Source organism: Pollicipes pollicipes, unplaced genomic scaffold (genome assembly GCF_011947565.3).
Source record: "Pollicipes pollicipes isolate AB1234 unplaced genomic scaffold, Ppol_2.1 Scaffold_2555;HRSCAF=2994_pilon_pilon_pilon, whole genome shotgun sequence".
Classification (NCBI taxonomy): domain Eukaryota; kingdom Metazoa; phylum Arthropoda; class Thecostraca; order Pollicipedomorpha; family Pollicipedidae; genus Pollicipes; species Pollicipes pollicipes.
The window spans coordinates 1,567,927-1,581,472 of record NW_023596136.1 but is presented as its reverse complement, the minus strand read 5'-3'; the positions used below and the strand labels follow the sequence as shown (position 1 = coordinate 1,581,472).

Sequence of the window (13,546 nt, the reverse complement as noted above, 5' to 3'; positions counted from 1 at the left end):
ATTTTACGATGGCCATCGCTGCGCGCTCGGCGCCCGTCCCCCGGCGTTACTTGCGGCGGTCAACGCCATTCGGTTTTACGAAAACAGCGCCCCGAGTTATCGCTATCCTTGCTCCCTGAGGTAACGGACGTGTCACTGAGGCCTTCTGACGTACGCAGCTGTCGGGTACGCCTTACGGCATCGCCAGCCTCTCACCCTGACGGGGAGGGCGGGCAACGCAGGAAATCGAGCCCTGTACCTCTGTCTGCCCAGACGCGCTGTGGTTAACGCATGTGCGTTAGTCCCTCCACTATCGACACACGGCGCACAGGCTCAAACCTTTTGAAGATCTTTGTTTCACCAGTTGATTCTGCAGAATAATGAACGTTCTCAGGGAAACATGGAATGGCCTTGTGTGTTGTAAGCTCATTTCGGCCCACTCCACTCAACGCTGATGAGACCCTTTATTTCCGTTAAAGGGACCACTTGTGTTCAACGCCACGGGGCACATTGCTTTTCTCGGTCAAGGGCCGAGGTGCCATTCTGTCCCACCGCGGTGTATTTACCGGCTGTCATTCTGGCGACACGGGGCGGCATACCCTGGTCGATCCGGAGGCCCTTAGAGAGATACATCACATCAATTTGGTCCGCTCCTTGACGCAGGAGGCCTTCAGACCCCCGCAGTAGACCCCGGATCAACGCGTGAGCCGTCATTAACACAACATCCCTGCTCGCCGCGGGTGGTCGAATAACTGGCACACAGATTCCAGTTGGGCTTAACAGGCCCACGCTGGAATAGGGATGGAGGGCCCACCGTTCAGTAACGGGGTGCCCGACTGGCGCAGGACTCTTCGATTACCCCATTGTGAGCCCTCATCATAAGTTCTTACGTTTCCTTCAGTTGTCAGAGGGCCCCGACCAACGCAAGAGGCCCTCTGCCAACCGGCCCCCTTCCCCGTCCCCATTAAGCAAATCTTCCCCTGACCGATTCGAGGCCCATTGTCGACACAGATGCCATGTTAGACGCTGTGGACCCCTGAATGGTACGGGAGCCCGACCAATGTAAAGCGGGGGCCCGGCCTTATGTCCGCATGGAAAATGGGCCCCCAGAGCTCAGACCAACACGGAGCCGACTGTGCGTTGTTCGTGATCTACGGCCGAAATAGAGGGACGATCTGTCTCAGAGGTCCCCATCAGTGCAAGAGATCATCTTATTGACATTCGGGCATCTCAAACACCGCTCCGATTCGGAACCCCTGTTTCCCTGTTCAAACACCGCCACCTGCTGCCACGGAACACCTGTTCGGCTCTGTGGCCCTTAACTGGCACAGGAGCCCTCCATTGCGTCAAGGACTCCGAACATCGCCAACCCAGGCCTTGCTCCTGCTTGGGAAATGGGTCTCAAGGGCTCAGACAGACATGGTGCCGACTGTTTGGTGTTCGTGGCCTCTGCCCGACTTAGACTCCTCAAACGATGCGAGAGGAGTTCTGACTGACATTTCAGGTCACGACTCCACGGGTCACGTTCTTTATGAGGCCTACAGCCAGCCCTCCGGGCCATTGTGCCCTCCAACCGGACCTTTGATCCTCTTTTCCGGCGGACCGCCCGGGCCCCTCTTCGGGCTTTATCTTGCGGTTCCCTTGGTCGGCTCGGGACCCTTGCGAGCACAGGACCCTTTGTTAGGTGCTGTGAGCCCCTGACAAATACGAGCCCGGACCGGTGTAAATCACTAGCTCCGGCTTTATAGCTGCATGGGAAGTGGCCCCTCAGGCCGATGCCGACGAGGAGCCGACCGTATAGTGCGGTGGTTCCTGACCGATATTTGGGCCCATTTCGACTCAGGGGTTCCTCGATCGACGCAAAGGGCCCGCTGACCGTTGTTTGAGGGTCCGTCTTCGCAAGCCGGGGCCCCTGGAGAACCCCGACCAGCGCTTTATGCTCTTGGACCCTCCAATCGCGCCCTTGATCATCGGACCCGGTGGACCCTACAGGCTCTTTGGGCCTCCCCGAACACTGCCTCTGGCCAACTCGGGACCTCTTGATAACGCAGGGCCCCCGTTAGGCACTGTGGGGCCCCGAACAATGTAAATTGCTAGCTCCAGCGTTGTCGTTGCGTGGGAAATGGGCCCTTTGGCCCATGTCGCCACGAAGCCGACTGTGCATTACTGGTGGTGTCTGACCGAAATATAGGCCCTCGTCGACTCAACAGGCCCTGATCAGCGCGAAGTGCCCTCTGGCTGGCATTGGAGTACCCGGCCCTGCGGGTCGCACGACCGAATGAAGCCTCCAGCTGGCCTTTCGGGCCCTGAAGTCGGGCCCTTAATGGTGGGTTCCGAGGGGCCTACGGGACCTAGGAGGGGGAGGGGAGGGGCATGTGCTCCCTGTGCCCCCTCTGTCTGCGCTTCTGTACACCACTCACGACTTCGTCGTACAAACAGGTCATGGCATCCTCAGATGTCCCACGAGATGCCTCTTTAAGTGCTTTGGGCAAGAGACAATCAGGAAAAGTCGAAGGTAGTCCGGGAGTTCTTTATGTATCTTAAGTTCCCGAATAAAAGAACGGCATTTTCCCGTCTCAGTACGCGAACGACGTATAAACATAAAACTGTCCTCTCGCGTGGGTCGGCCGTGCACTCCACCCACATCTCTGAGCTTACGAGCAGGTGCGCCAAGCTCGCTCGAATGGAGGGTCTTGTGGGTGAATGGGATGGTGTGATTCCTGCCTAGATTTGCAGCGGAGAGCCAGCCAAGCCTCTGATGATGGTCCCACAAATGATGAAATTTTTCGCGGCCGAGCCAGAAGCTGATGCATTGTCTTGAACATGTTTTTCGATGCCAATGAGCTTTTTTGTTTTGCGACTCCCTAACTAAGTCTAGTTCTACTCCGTTTTGCTTGTGTGGACACCACCTACTTCTTCACGCGTACCACTTTTGTTTTGTATTTTTGTATTTAATAAATATCAATATAAATATGCGTGCCATTTTTCTCTTTACAGCGGTCGTTGCCGCGGGCGCAGTAAGAAAACTTGTCTAAACTGGTAGGCTTGCGGCATATGTCTACCAGTAGTGTCATTTTTGTATCTACCGGTATAAGTATACTAGTGCGCCAGCTCAAGTCTCAAGGCTTTCTGCATTTGTCTACTTCTTGTATTACCCTTCGTATGATGGTGCGACTGGTTGCTGGTGTTGCGTCGTTTGGTGTTGGTCCCTGAAGGGGTTTTTGTGTTGTTATTTATCTGGCCAGTCGTTGACCTCCGACTGAATAAGGTACTGGTAAAATTGTTCTTATGTGTGGCGCCTTGCTATGCTGTGCTTGAGCTGCTAATGTACCCAATCTGCGGTCTGGTGCATGGAACTAGTGCAGTGATGTGCGCCTGCCACATACGCGAACACCCAGCCCGATCAAATCGCTGTGTTTGACTGTTACGTCATTTAAGCAAAGTGAAAGATCAACCATTACTGGAAAAAGCTTCTCTAGAATTGGTATGTTGATTGTAAAAAAATATTTTATCCAATCTTTAGAGGGGATGAACTGGGATCAGAGCTTATGCCAGGCAGCGCATATTTTGTAAGGCTAGCCCGTTCCACCTGATGATGAAGTTTAACATGCTGCTCTGCTTGACACTACATCCTGCTCTCTGATGTCACATAACTTAGGGTGCACCCTGTTGCTGCCTGCAGGCTAAACCTGTCAAGGACAATGTAACTATATTTATGGCTTTCTTTATGTGAAGTATTATCCCACCAGTTTTCTGAGAGCATGTTACCTTCTCACCAGACCGCCTGGTATGAACAACTGACACTGAACTTTTTGTGCAGTAGAGAAATCAGCAAAAACAATTACATGTATGTCCTAAATCAGATTGCTCAGCACCTGGGAACAGTCATTGCCAATTTTAGTGCTTGGTGAGATAATTTTAGGAAATTATAATATTAAGGTAGTTTCAGGCAAAATGTTCTGAAAGATGTTTTCACTTAGATGATAAGAGTGGAGCTTCATCTGGACATGTTTTGGCCATGCAATCCCCATCTCAGCCTAATCAGGGTCTTGTAATGCAACTATTACTCACACCACTATACTTTCATAATGAGATCAGAGCTACATATGTATCATACAGCATCAAACCATACTTGGTTTTCATGCTATAATGGACCAATTGCTATGATTTGCTTCCTTGCATCAGTGCAAATTTTTGAAGCTCCACTGTGTGCGTTCCTTTGCAGTAACGATAAACAATATTGTTTTGACGAAACCCATGGGAACAGTGATATAGTTAGCATGCTACCTTGATTGGCTTATTTGTGGAAAGTGGCAAATTTTAGCCTGGCTTCTGTCCCACTGTTTTGTAATGTACTTGGCAATTGGTGCGGGGGATTCCGCCTTTGGGCAGGCAAAGATATATTCAAAGATATTTTGGTTTTGTTTTCTGGTAAAAATTGTTGATGGCTTTGACTGAAGCAGTGCGATATAGAACATAATAATAAAGGTGAAGGAAATAAAGTGTACAGTTGAAGAAACTAAATCATACTTCTAGACTTGAAGACAAGACTATATCTGACCAACCAAGGACCACCAGGGCCTATTAAAGTTGGTCTTCCTGAGGTTCCATGCACATCTGCAAAAGTTATCACATGACCTGCATAAATTTAGCTATAAATGAGATCTTCAGACCATTCACACTTATCCAAATGGTGTTTGGATCTTGCCAGAGATGGACTTGTTGCAGTTTTATTTGCCAGTCCATTCCAATGGTTCACTACTCTTTGTCTGAATGACATGCCTTTTCATAGTTCTACTCCTACCTTATACTAAAGAGACTGGTTTCCTCTATGTCTCTGCCCCATTTTCATTGCTCCATGTAGATCTGCCTTGTCTGCCCCCTTCATAATCTTGTATACTTCTCTCAGATTCCCTCTAATTCTATTATGTTTTGGTGAATACATATCCTAGGCCATAAGCCCATCCTGATATCCTACAGCACCAATCCCACTTGTCATCCAAGCTGCTTTTTTGCTGTACTTTTCCAGTCTATGTAATCTTTTTGGAAACATGGGGACCAAGCCTGTATGCAATACTCCAGGTATGGTCTGAGATAAGCTAAGTACAGATTTTAACAACATTCCTGCTCTTGTAATGGACATTCCCATTCACAAGTCTGAGCATCCAGAGTGCCTTGCTCCTAGCAGCTGCTTACTCTTAGCAGCCCTTAGACTAGTTGAACACTGGATTGTGACATTTCTTAGACAAAGAAGGGCTAAATGCATGAAACAAGCTGGCCAATTCAGTAACATTGCTAGCTCATTTAAAGAGTGTTTCTCATTTGTGTGGGTTTTGAATTGAAATAATCATGTTGAAGATAATTTGGTGTAGCTCATAACCTGCCCTTTCTAACTCCTAAACTATTCTAGTTTCTGAGCCACACCCAAGAACATGTGCAGGCTTTGTTGGAAAAACTTTCAAGTTAACCCAGACATCTACGGCACTCAAACATGATTAAAATTGTGCCTTGTGATTGACTTTGTGGCAGTCAAGTCCATGAAAAATAAAAATGTTGAGTTTTTTTCTTACATTCATAAGCCTAGCTTTCAGACATAACACTTATCAGTTGGCTATCAATTGATGTGCTAGGTATGATGGTGTGATCAAACAGTGATGCATCAAGGAGCATATTTACTAAGCTGCAAAATCGTGTTGTCTAGAGCAGTCTTTTACACTTAAAAGCAAGCTTATTTTGCATGTCTGCTACTTGCTTTAATATCTTCACATGTAGAACATCCCTTTGTAGTATTAAATATATGGTAGATAAGTTCTTCATGGAAGCAAAATTGATTTTGAGTACTTTAGGGATACAAATGCTCCTCTGCATAAATGCATAGCTGAAATATCAACATTTGAACATGTTTCAATTGGTTTATTTCAATTAGCTTTTATATGATGTGCTCAAGAACCATACTTAGTGTACCATGTAGAAATAGTGAACCATGGACAGCTTTAGTACATTGTTGCACTTTTGCTTAAGGTCTTTATCCTTTTATCTAAATGGTTTATGTGAGCAGTTAGGTGATCTCTATAGTGATTGATACTGTTTTTTTACATTATTTGGCAACTTTGTAGGTCATTGTGACAGGTTATCAGTCTTCAAGGATGTCAGTCCTATGGTGGGATAGCTCTACAAAGGATATATTTTGTAAAGGTAGATGATTGGTCTTGGGGTTGGTCTTAATCTCTTAATCTTAATCCCAGGATCTTAAAATCATTACTCATGAGGTTGGCCTTAATCTGTAATCTGAATCCCATGATATGTGTTCTTGCCATATTGGAAATGGTTACTGCTGTCTCTAATGCTCATTCTTTCTCAATCACAAGTGACAAAAATAGTGATATGTACTCTGGCCAAGCCAGAAATGAGTGGTCCTGTTTCTAATGCTTATTCTTTTTCAGACAATCATGAGTGATGAAGATGGATACAATGATATTGACAGTGGAGTAAGTTAACTTTCCTATTTTATATTTTTTTGATAAGTGGCAAACTCAAATGGAATTAACTCTCCTCACCAAGGTTGCATCCTGCCTTTCATTTATGGCACATTCCACACCATCTGGCATATTTTGTGAACTTCTGGCAAGCATTAATGGATGTGAATTCAAATGGATTACATGTGTCTAGGCATTGTGGGATATATGTGCTTTATTGTGGTAAGTTTGGTTGCAATGCAATAAGTTTGGAGTTGAAGGCCTTCTGATTGACTTTGTTGCAACAGTGGTGCTCTGTTTCATTCCTGTTCATAGACATTGAAAGGTCAGGGCCTTGTTTTTCCCAACCATGTTTCACTTAAAATGATGATGTTATAATACAATTAGCGGATTCATGCTCAAACAATGATATGGCCCATCTTTTGCTCAGTTATGGGAGATGTGTTTCACTGAAGTCTGTTGTCAAAGCCCTTTTGTTGCCTCCAGAGGTATGCTATTTATTCTGATTGTTGATGAACTTCTCTGAATGTTTGTTTTGATGAAAGTGCAGTAGAAGAATCAACCATCCATGGAAGACTACAAGTTCCCTGGCATTGTATGTTTACTGCCCCAATCCTGAATGTAGGAAGCGCCCTTCTGTTTTAGGAACTTTGTGTGTTTTTAAAGACAACAACATAGTGTAGTGGATAGAGGGCACTCATGACTTACAGTATTTGAGTTTAGAGGTGCTTCAACTGTCCGGCCCTTCTGCGATGCAGTGTCCAAAACCTGGGTTCGAGTCTGACTGGTGGTGTTCTGTTATTCCCTTCATCTGGTGCCACAGTCTGCTCAATATATTGCTGTGCTAAAAGTGAGGAGGAGCTGAATGGGTCACAAAATAACCCAAATAATTATATTTTGATTGCCTATTGTCCTGTTATGCCCTAGACTATGTTTGATCCAAACAAAGGTCAACTTGTGTTTGCCATTCACTTAAGTAGGTGAATTTTTTATTTCCACTCATTGGCATATAACTTGTTCTGGAAAAGACTCAGTTGGAGTCGAGTCCCATCACATTGAGATGGGAGATTTGTCTATAAGATGTCCTATTGACTTCACAAAGGCCCAAACAGTCATGCTTTTTGATAACAGTGTAGCTATCTATTACTGTGGTTCATTTGATGTATCTAACTCACTTACTGATGACAGGGTTAACTCAGTTCTTACACCAACTGATGGAAATAGCTTGCTCAATTAATTCAATGTGGAGAAATAGAAAACTTGGTTCATTCTTGGATTGTTTCCAACTCTTCCCCGAGTCAAGTCCGAGGCTTGCTCAAAGTAATTGTATGGGGATCCAGTATCCATATACTATTAGCAGTCCTGTGTCCCAGCCTCCGTTTTTCCGTCTCGTTTTGTCGGGTAGGCCCTTGCAGCACATCTGTTGGACCGCGTGTCTCGTTCATTACTGACCGCCGTCTGCGCGCCAGGACGACGGGGATGACGACCTGGACCTGGAGAGTGGCTATGGAGACGGCTCCTCCGGCCAGAAGAACCAGATGCAGGTGGGACACAGCTGCCAGCGCGTGCAAGACCCGAGGCAGACTGCAGACCCACACTATGTGTGATTGCGCCCGTGTTTTATATGCTTGCACTAGTATCCCCGCTAGCTGGACTTTGTGTGGCAGTGCCCTTCGTGCCCCGGACCACCACTTGGTCGATAAAGGGCGCAGCAGCATGTCCTAAGCTCGGGGATTCGGCCGGACGTTTTTTTGGTGGTGCCGCGCCGTGTATTCACATTCACGAAATATCACGTGGGATCTCCGGTCATGACGTCGACCATGATATCATTGTCTCGCTCCGGGCGCTCATGCACATGCAGCTGCACATGCGTTGTCAGCATGGACGAGTGTCAGGTGCGCTGCACGTGGCTGGCAGTCACGACCAGCACAGCCACTGTGACCTACTGACTGGCGTTCGCCTATCAATTTCAGTATGTTGCAACACTCTGACCGCCGCGGCAGTCAGATGAATGTAACAGAGGCTGATGATATTGAAAGCCAAGTAAAACTGAAAATACAGCCAGTGATCGAGCCCCTACCCCTGCCCCCCCCCCCCCCTTTTGACCTCCGTGCTACGCTGACCGGGTGCGTTCCTGTCCCGCAGTTCGGTTCGCAGGCGGAGAAGAGGGCGCACCACAACGCTCTGGAGCGGAAAGCGACGAGACCACATCAAGGATAGCTTCTGCGGTCTGCGCGATACCGTGCCGGCGCTGCAGGGCGAGAAGGTGAGCGCTCCCCCCCCCCCCCCTCCCCCCTCCCCGCCCCCTTCACGTGGCGTGATCTCGCCACCTCGGCCACCACGAACTCGGGACGGGAGCTTGCATCATGTCCCGTGTGTTCCCGCTGTTGTGTATAGAGCACGGGACAGTGCGCTCTGGGTGCCGATTCTGACGAAGATAGCAGCACGTTTGATGCTTGGTCGTAATCTGTGTGCTTATCACGTACCATTTGGCCTGAGCAGGATATGTGTAGGTAGATCGCACCTACTAACGACGTTTCCGGCTGTATTTTGCATTGAACAACCCAACTTTCAGTAGGGATTTCAGACAAGCTCATCCTATAGCCCCAACAGATGTCATTTTTGGAAGCTTGTCTTCGGTTTCCGGTCCTGTTGCGGTACTTCCCTTATCGCTGTGCCACTTCGGGTGCCTGAGCTCCCACGGCATCGTCGTGTTAGAGGAAGGCTGTTCAGGAAGGGTGCTGTGTAAAGGTCAATGGGCCGTCAGGGGGTCACGGTGCCGTTTGAGTCTGGGACCACGTGACTCCTTTTTCTGAACTGGTATAAACTGCTTGAACAACTGGTATCGTATGAACACATTTCATGAGTTTGTATGTGTGCATACGGGAAATTATGCGTATAGATGAGATGGTACTGATAGCCTTATTCATCGTAGAATAACCAGCAAGATGGAGAGGTAGATCTACTCATATTTCGGCTATATACCTTTATCAAAACGAGTACCAGTAGTCATGAATAACAATAACGAATATTTCCACGGATATTTGTTTTGATAAAAGCATGGAGCCGAAATATCAATCCGTCTGTATCCATTCGTCTGGTTATACTGCGAGGAATAAGGCATTAAGTGGTGTCTTACCCAAATACTGATATCGTTTGTAACTGAAAGAAATAGATTTTACATGTTAATCCACTCAGATTTGACGACATATTTAATCATATTGGACGAACTGAATATAAAGATAAACATGGACACTTTCCTACGTTCCAAACAATAAACATTTTAGTATTCGACGCGGGCTGAATGGTGTGAATGGACTCACGAGACAGTTGTCTAGGCGTAAACCGCCAGCTGAGCTGGCTCGTTGGGAACAATGCCGCTTTGAGCCGTGTGCTAGATCACAATATTCGTAAGTGTCATGAGCTGAATCATAAACTGATCATTTTTATCACGATGTTGTGTCACAAAGCCATATTGGTCAAAGTTAAATGGTAGCATCGAGAAACGGCTCGCCTCAGACAGCCAGCAGTCCATTTCAGAGTGTTAACATGAACAGTATGCGACATTAATTATGAAGCCGTTTCGCAAAATCGGCACAAAGTTTATTATTGTAATTTCAAAGCAATCATTCACAATATTGTTTGTCCAGATCTGAAGCTTTGCCGAATCTCAGTCTGGAACCAGAGTATATTGCTTGGTACCGGCACCCTGGCACTCCTATATCCTATGTCTAAAAATCAGTGAATGAGTTGTGTCCGCTGTATATAAATACATTGGCTATTTCTCGTGGTCAATTGTCACAACATGATTAATCCACACCTGACCACGTCACCCACGACTTGAACGGCCATGTGGAGTATGCCCTTTTGTCCCTCATACTGCGATTGTGTGTCCGCGGATGTGACGTCCTCGGGATTGCATCAATACAGCTGTATATATCATATGTTGGTCATGCAATCACTATCATCATCATCCATCATATCATCATCATCAATATCATCATCATCTATATATATATATATATATATATTATATAGATAGATATATATAATATATATAATGTGTGTGTGTGTGTGCTGGTATTGTATATATATATATATATATATATATATATATATATATATGTGTGTATGTGTACAGCCATATATAGACGAATAAGTCATGGTTTTGGCGTCATGAAGCAACGAGCCAGGACTGAGTCGGATCTTTGATTTCACAAGCTGTGTGAGTCATGGGACAAGTGATTCAACGCAAGCCATGGGCGTGAGCTGAGTTGAGTCAACAAAATGTGGAACGTCTATGAGTCCTGACCTGGATGGGATCATAATATCTGTGAGCCGTTCGGAGCTAGATAAAAAATTGAGCCGGATACAAAATTGAGTCGAATACAAGTCTGGTTTGTCACGTTTGGAAAAAGGCGCGTTTCTCAGGGCCGCTGGGGTGCTCCGATGCCATTTAGCTCATGGATGGCCTGTATGGCTGTTTGACCTTACAAGAACCGCTGCGTTACAAGAACCGTGGCTAGCCTTGGTTATCAGCTGTCTTATCTGCCCGGTTTTGATCTATTGCCGTTGATCGTGCCGAACGTTGTCACACAGTCGAGTCGAGCGCAGATTCTGAAGAAGGCGTCCGACTACATCCAGTTCATGCGGCGGAAGAACTCTGCTCACCTGCAGGACATTGATGACCTGCGGCAGCAGAACAGCCAGCTGGAGGAGCAGAGTGAGTCTGGGGACGGTTGAATGTGGTCTCAGGCGCGCCCTGTGCCCTTCGGCCCGCCGGCAAACCGCGGGCCGCTATTGGCAGCACTGTCCGGCTATCTGACTGCGGCCTTACTGTGGCGACGAGGTTAGCTGCTGAAATATATGTTTCTCTTCCCCATCTCGGCCGATCCTTCGCCAGCTGGCAACCCGACTGCTCACTCTTATGGCGTATGTAAACATTGCAGACGTCAAGTTTTGCTCTTGCGTGGGTCGTGGCTGTCCTGACTGTGCGTTCCGCCTTGTCCCAGGTCCTTGTCATTGGCGATGTCATGGATCTCCATGTGTGTCTCCCGACTGCGCCAGCGTTCCGTCCTGTCCAGGTCTATGTCATTGGCATGACATGGATCTCCATGCCATTCCAAGTTCGTTTTTCCCTTTTTCCTGAGAGTTCGTGTGGTGTTTGCTCGGCTGGCCATGTGGCCCTATCTTCGCCCGTCCCTCAGCCTGTGCTTGCCATGTCTTCACCACCGTGTTGACCGTCTCCGTCCGCCTCCGCAGTCCGGGCGTTGGACCAGCGCGGGAGGAGGGCACGCTGCCCACCAGCCTGGCGCGACCGTCGTTCCTGCCGCAGCCCTACGAGCAGGGCGACTCGGACTCGGATGAGGAGGCGGCTGGCCCGGCCGCCGGCACCGCGCGACCCGCACCCCGGACCAAGCGCATCCGGCGCTCCTAGCGGCGCCGGGCGCGCTGGCCGCCGAACCCCAGCCCTCAGGCCTGGCCTGACCTGACCTCAGCTCTCGGACGACGCCCGGCGAGCCGTCGCGCGCGGCGTGGCGGTCACGCCGCCCGTCTGGCGTTCCGTGTCTTTCGTGCAGTGGCGCAGGTGCGAGTGCGCGGGCGGCCTCCTTCTGAAGGGAATTCCACTCGCAATAACGCCCGAGGCGCCCAGAGACCAGTCGGACCCTCCGCTCGTAGACAGGCTTGTTTTCAGTACAAATTGCCCGGAATTGACAACGCACCGCGGTGGCACGCGCGCGAAACGCTCCGGTCCTGGTCCGGTCTCTGAGTGGCGAGGCATGAGAATGACAGGAGATTGGTACGACGGCGCTCGCTGGTCGGGCCCGTTTGGCGCGTGGCCGACAGCAAACCGCGCGTCGCCAGCACCGCTTCCGCACCTGTAGAGCGCACGTGACGCCCCCGTGCTAGTGCCGTCCGGCCCGACCCGGCCATCTGTCGTGACTGTCCCGGTAGACTCGTCGATGTACCGCCTGGGCCCGCCCCGGCGACGGTGGTGCCCTCCGGCGGAGGAAGCCTGTCTCCCCACCGTCAATACACGGCGCAGAGCAGACGGCGGCGAACCGCGCCTTTGGGAGGAGCTCCACACTGAGGTGGGCGGTCTGACATGGTGCCAGGCCTCGCCCAGTGAGAAGCGGCTTTGGCCGTTTGTCGAATAGGGTCAGTCCAACTCAACGCGTGCGCCTGGGGGATGAAACCAGACATACCGTCGTTTGTCGGGGTCAGTGTCCAATGACGTCAATGCAGGTAATTCAAGCATGTTTTGAAAACCGGGCGCGCGATCTAAAAGTGGGCACTTAATTCTGAACAAAATTATTTTAATACAAGAAAGCGTTTCGCCAACGGTCTTAACGTCGCAGCGCGCATTAAGTTCCTTCCTGCCTGATGGCGCTAAGTGCCTGGCGTATTTGAGACGAGACGCAGCTCTGTCAAGCATTTGCGAGCGTGACATGCGTCATGACATGCCAGAAAGTGATCCGCACCGTCACGCAGAAAACGGCCCCAGCTGCCCAAGAGCTCTGTGATACCGATCACGGGCTGTACGACGTACAGAACCGAATGTGCCTGTGGCTTGTATTGTAACCAACCGACCCATGTGAACAGAACATACGATTTCATGCGCTGGACGCGAGTACACCTACTAACGTAATGTGCCCGAGCCGGATCGCTCGCGGGTAACCGTGCGCGTCACGCGCGGGACGCCGCGCCAACCGACGTGCCAGTCACAGGCGGCATGTCGCACAAAGCAGCATAAAACTGGACGAAGTGCTCGAAGCTGTGAATTTGTTGTAACTGAAATATCACGACTGTCGGTGGGCTACACGCTGATTCAAGCGATTTGACGCGCCTCAGAGAGCATAACATACAGACGAGTCACAGCCATGCATCACTTATGCAAACTAACAAAATGGCTCCTGTCTGCATCGTCTCATCGCTAAGCCAAGCTGAAGGCCATGCGAAAGCGCACACACCAAGTTCGGCGGACACTGCGCAGTCGCTCTTCATGACTTCCACCGCGCTGTTTGTACGGGTCATCTGAAGGGTCGCCCGGTCACGTGCGTCAGTCCCCGGGCCTGGCCGACCAGCGATTG

General features: G+C 49.2%; 1 pseudogene; it reads left to right on the top strand.

The window, feature by feature from the left end:
* The first annotated feature begins 3,238 nt into the window (after positions 1 to 3,238).
* LOC119107362 (protein max-like) lies at positions 3,239 to 11,892 on the top strand (annotated as a pseudogene).
* The last annotated feature ends 1,654 nt before the right edge of the window (positions 11,893 to 13,546 follow it).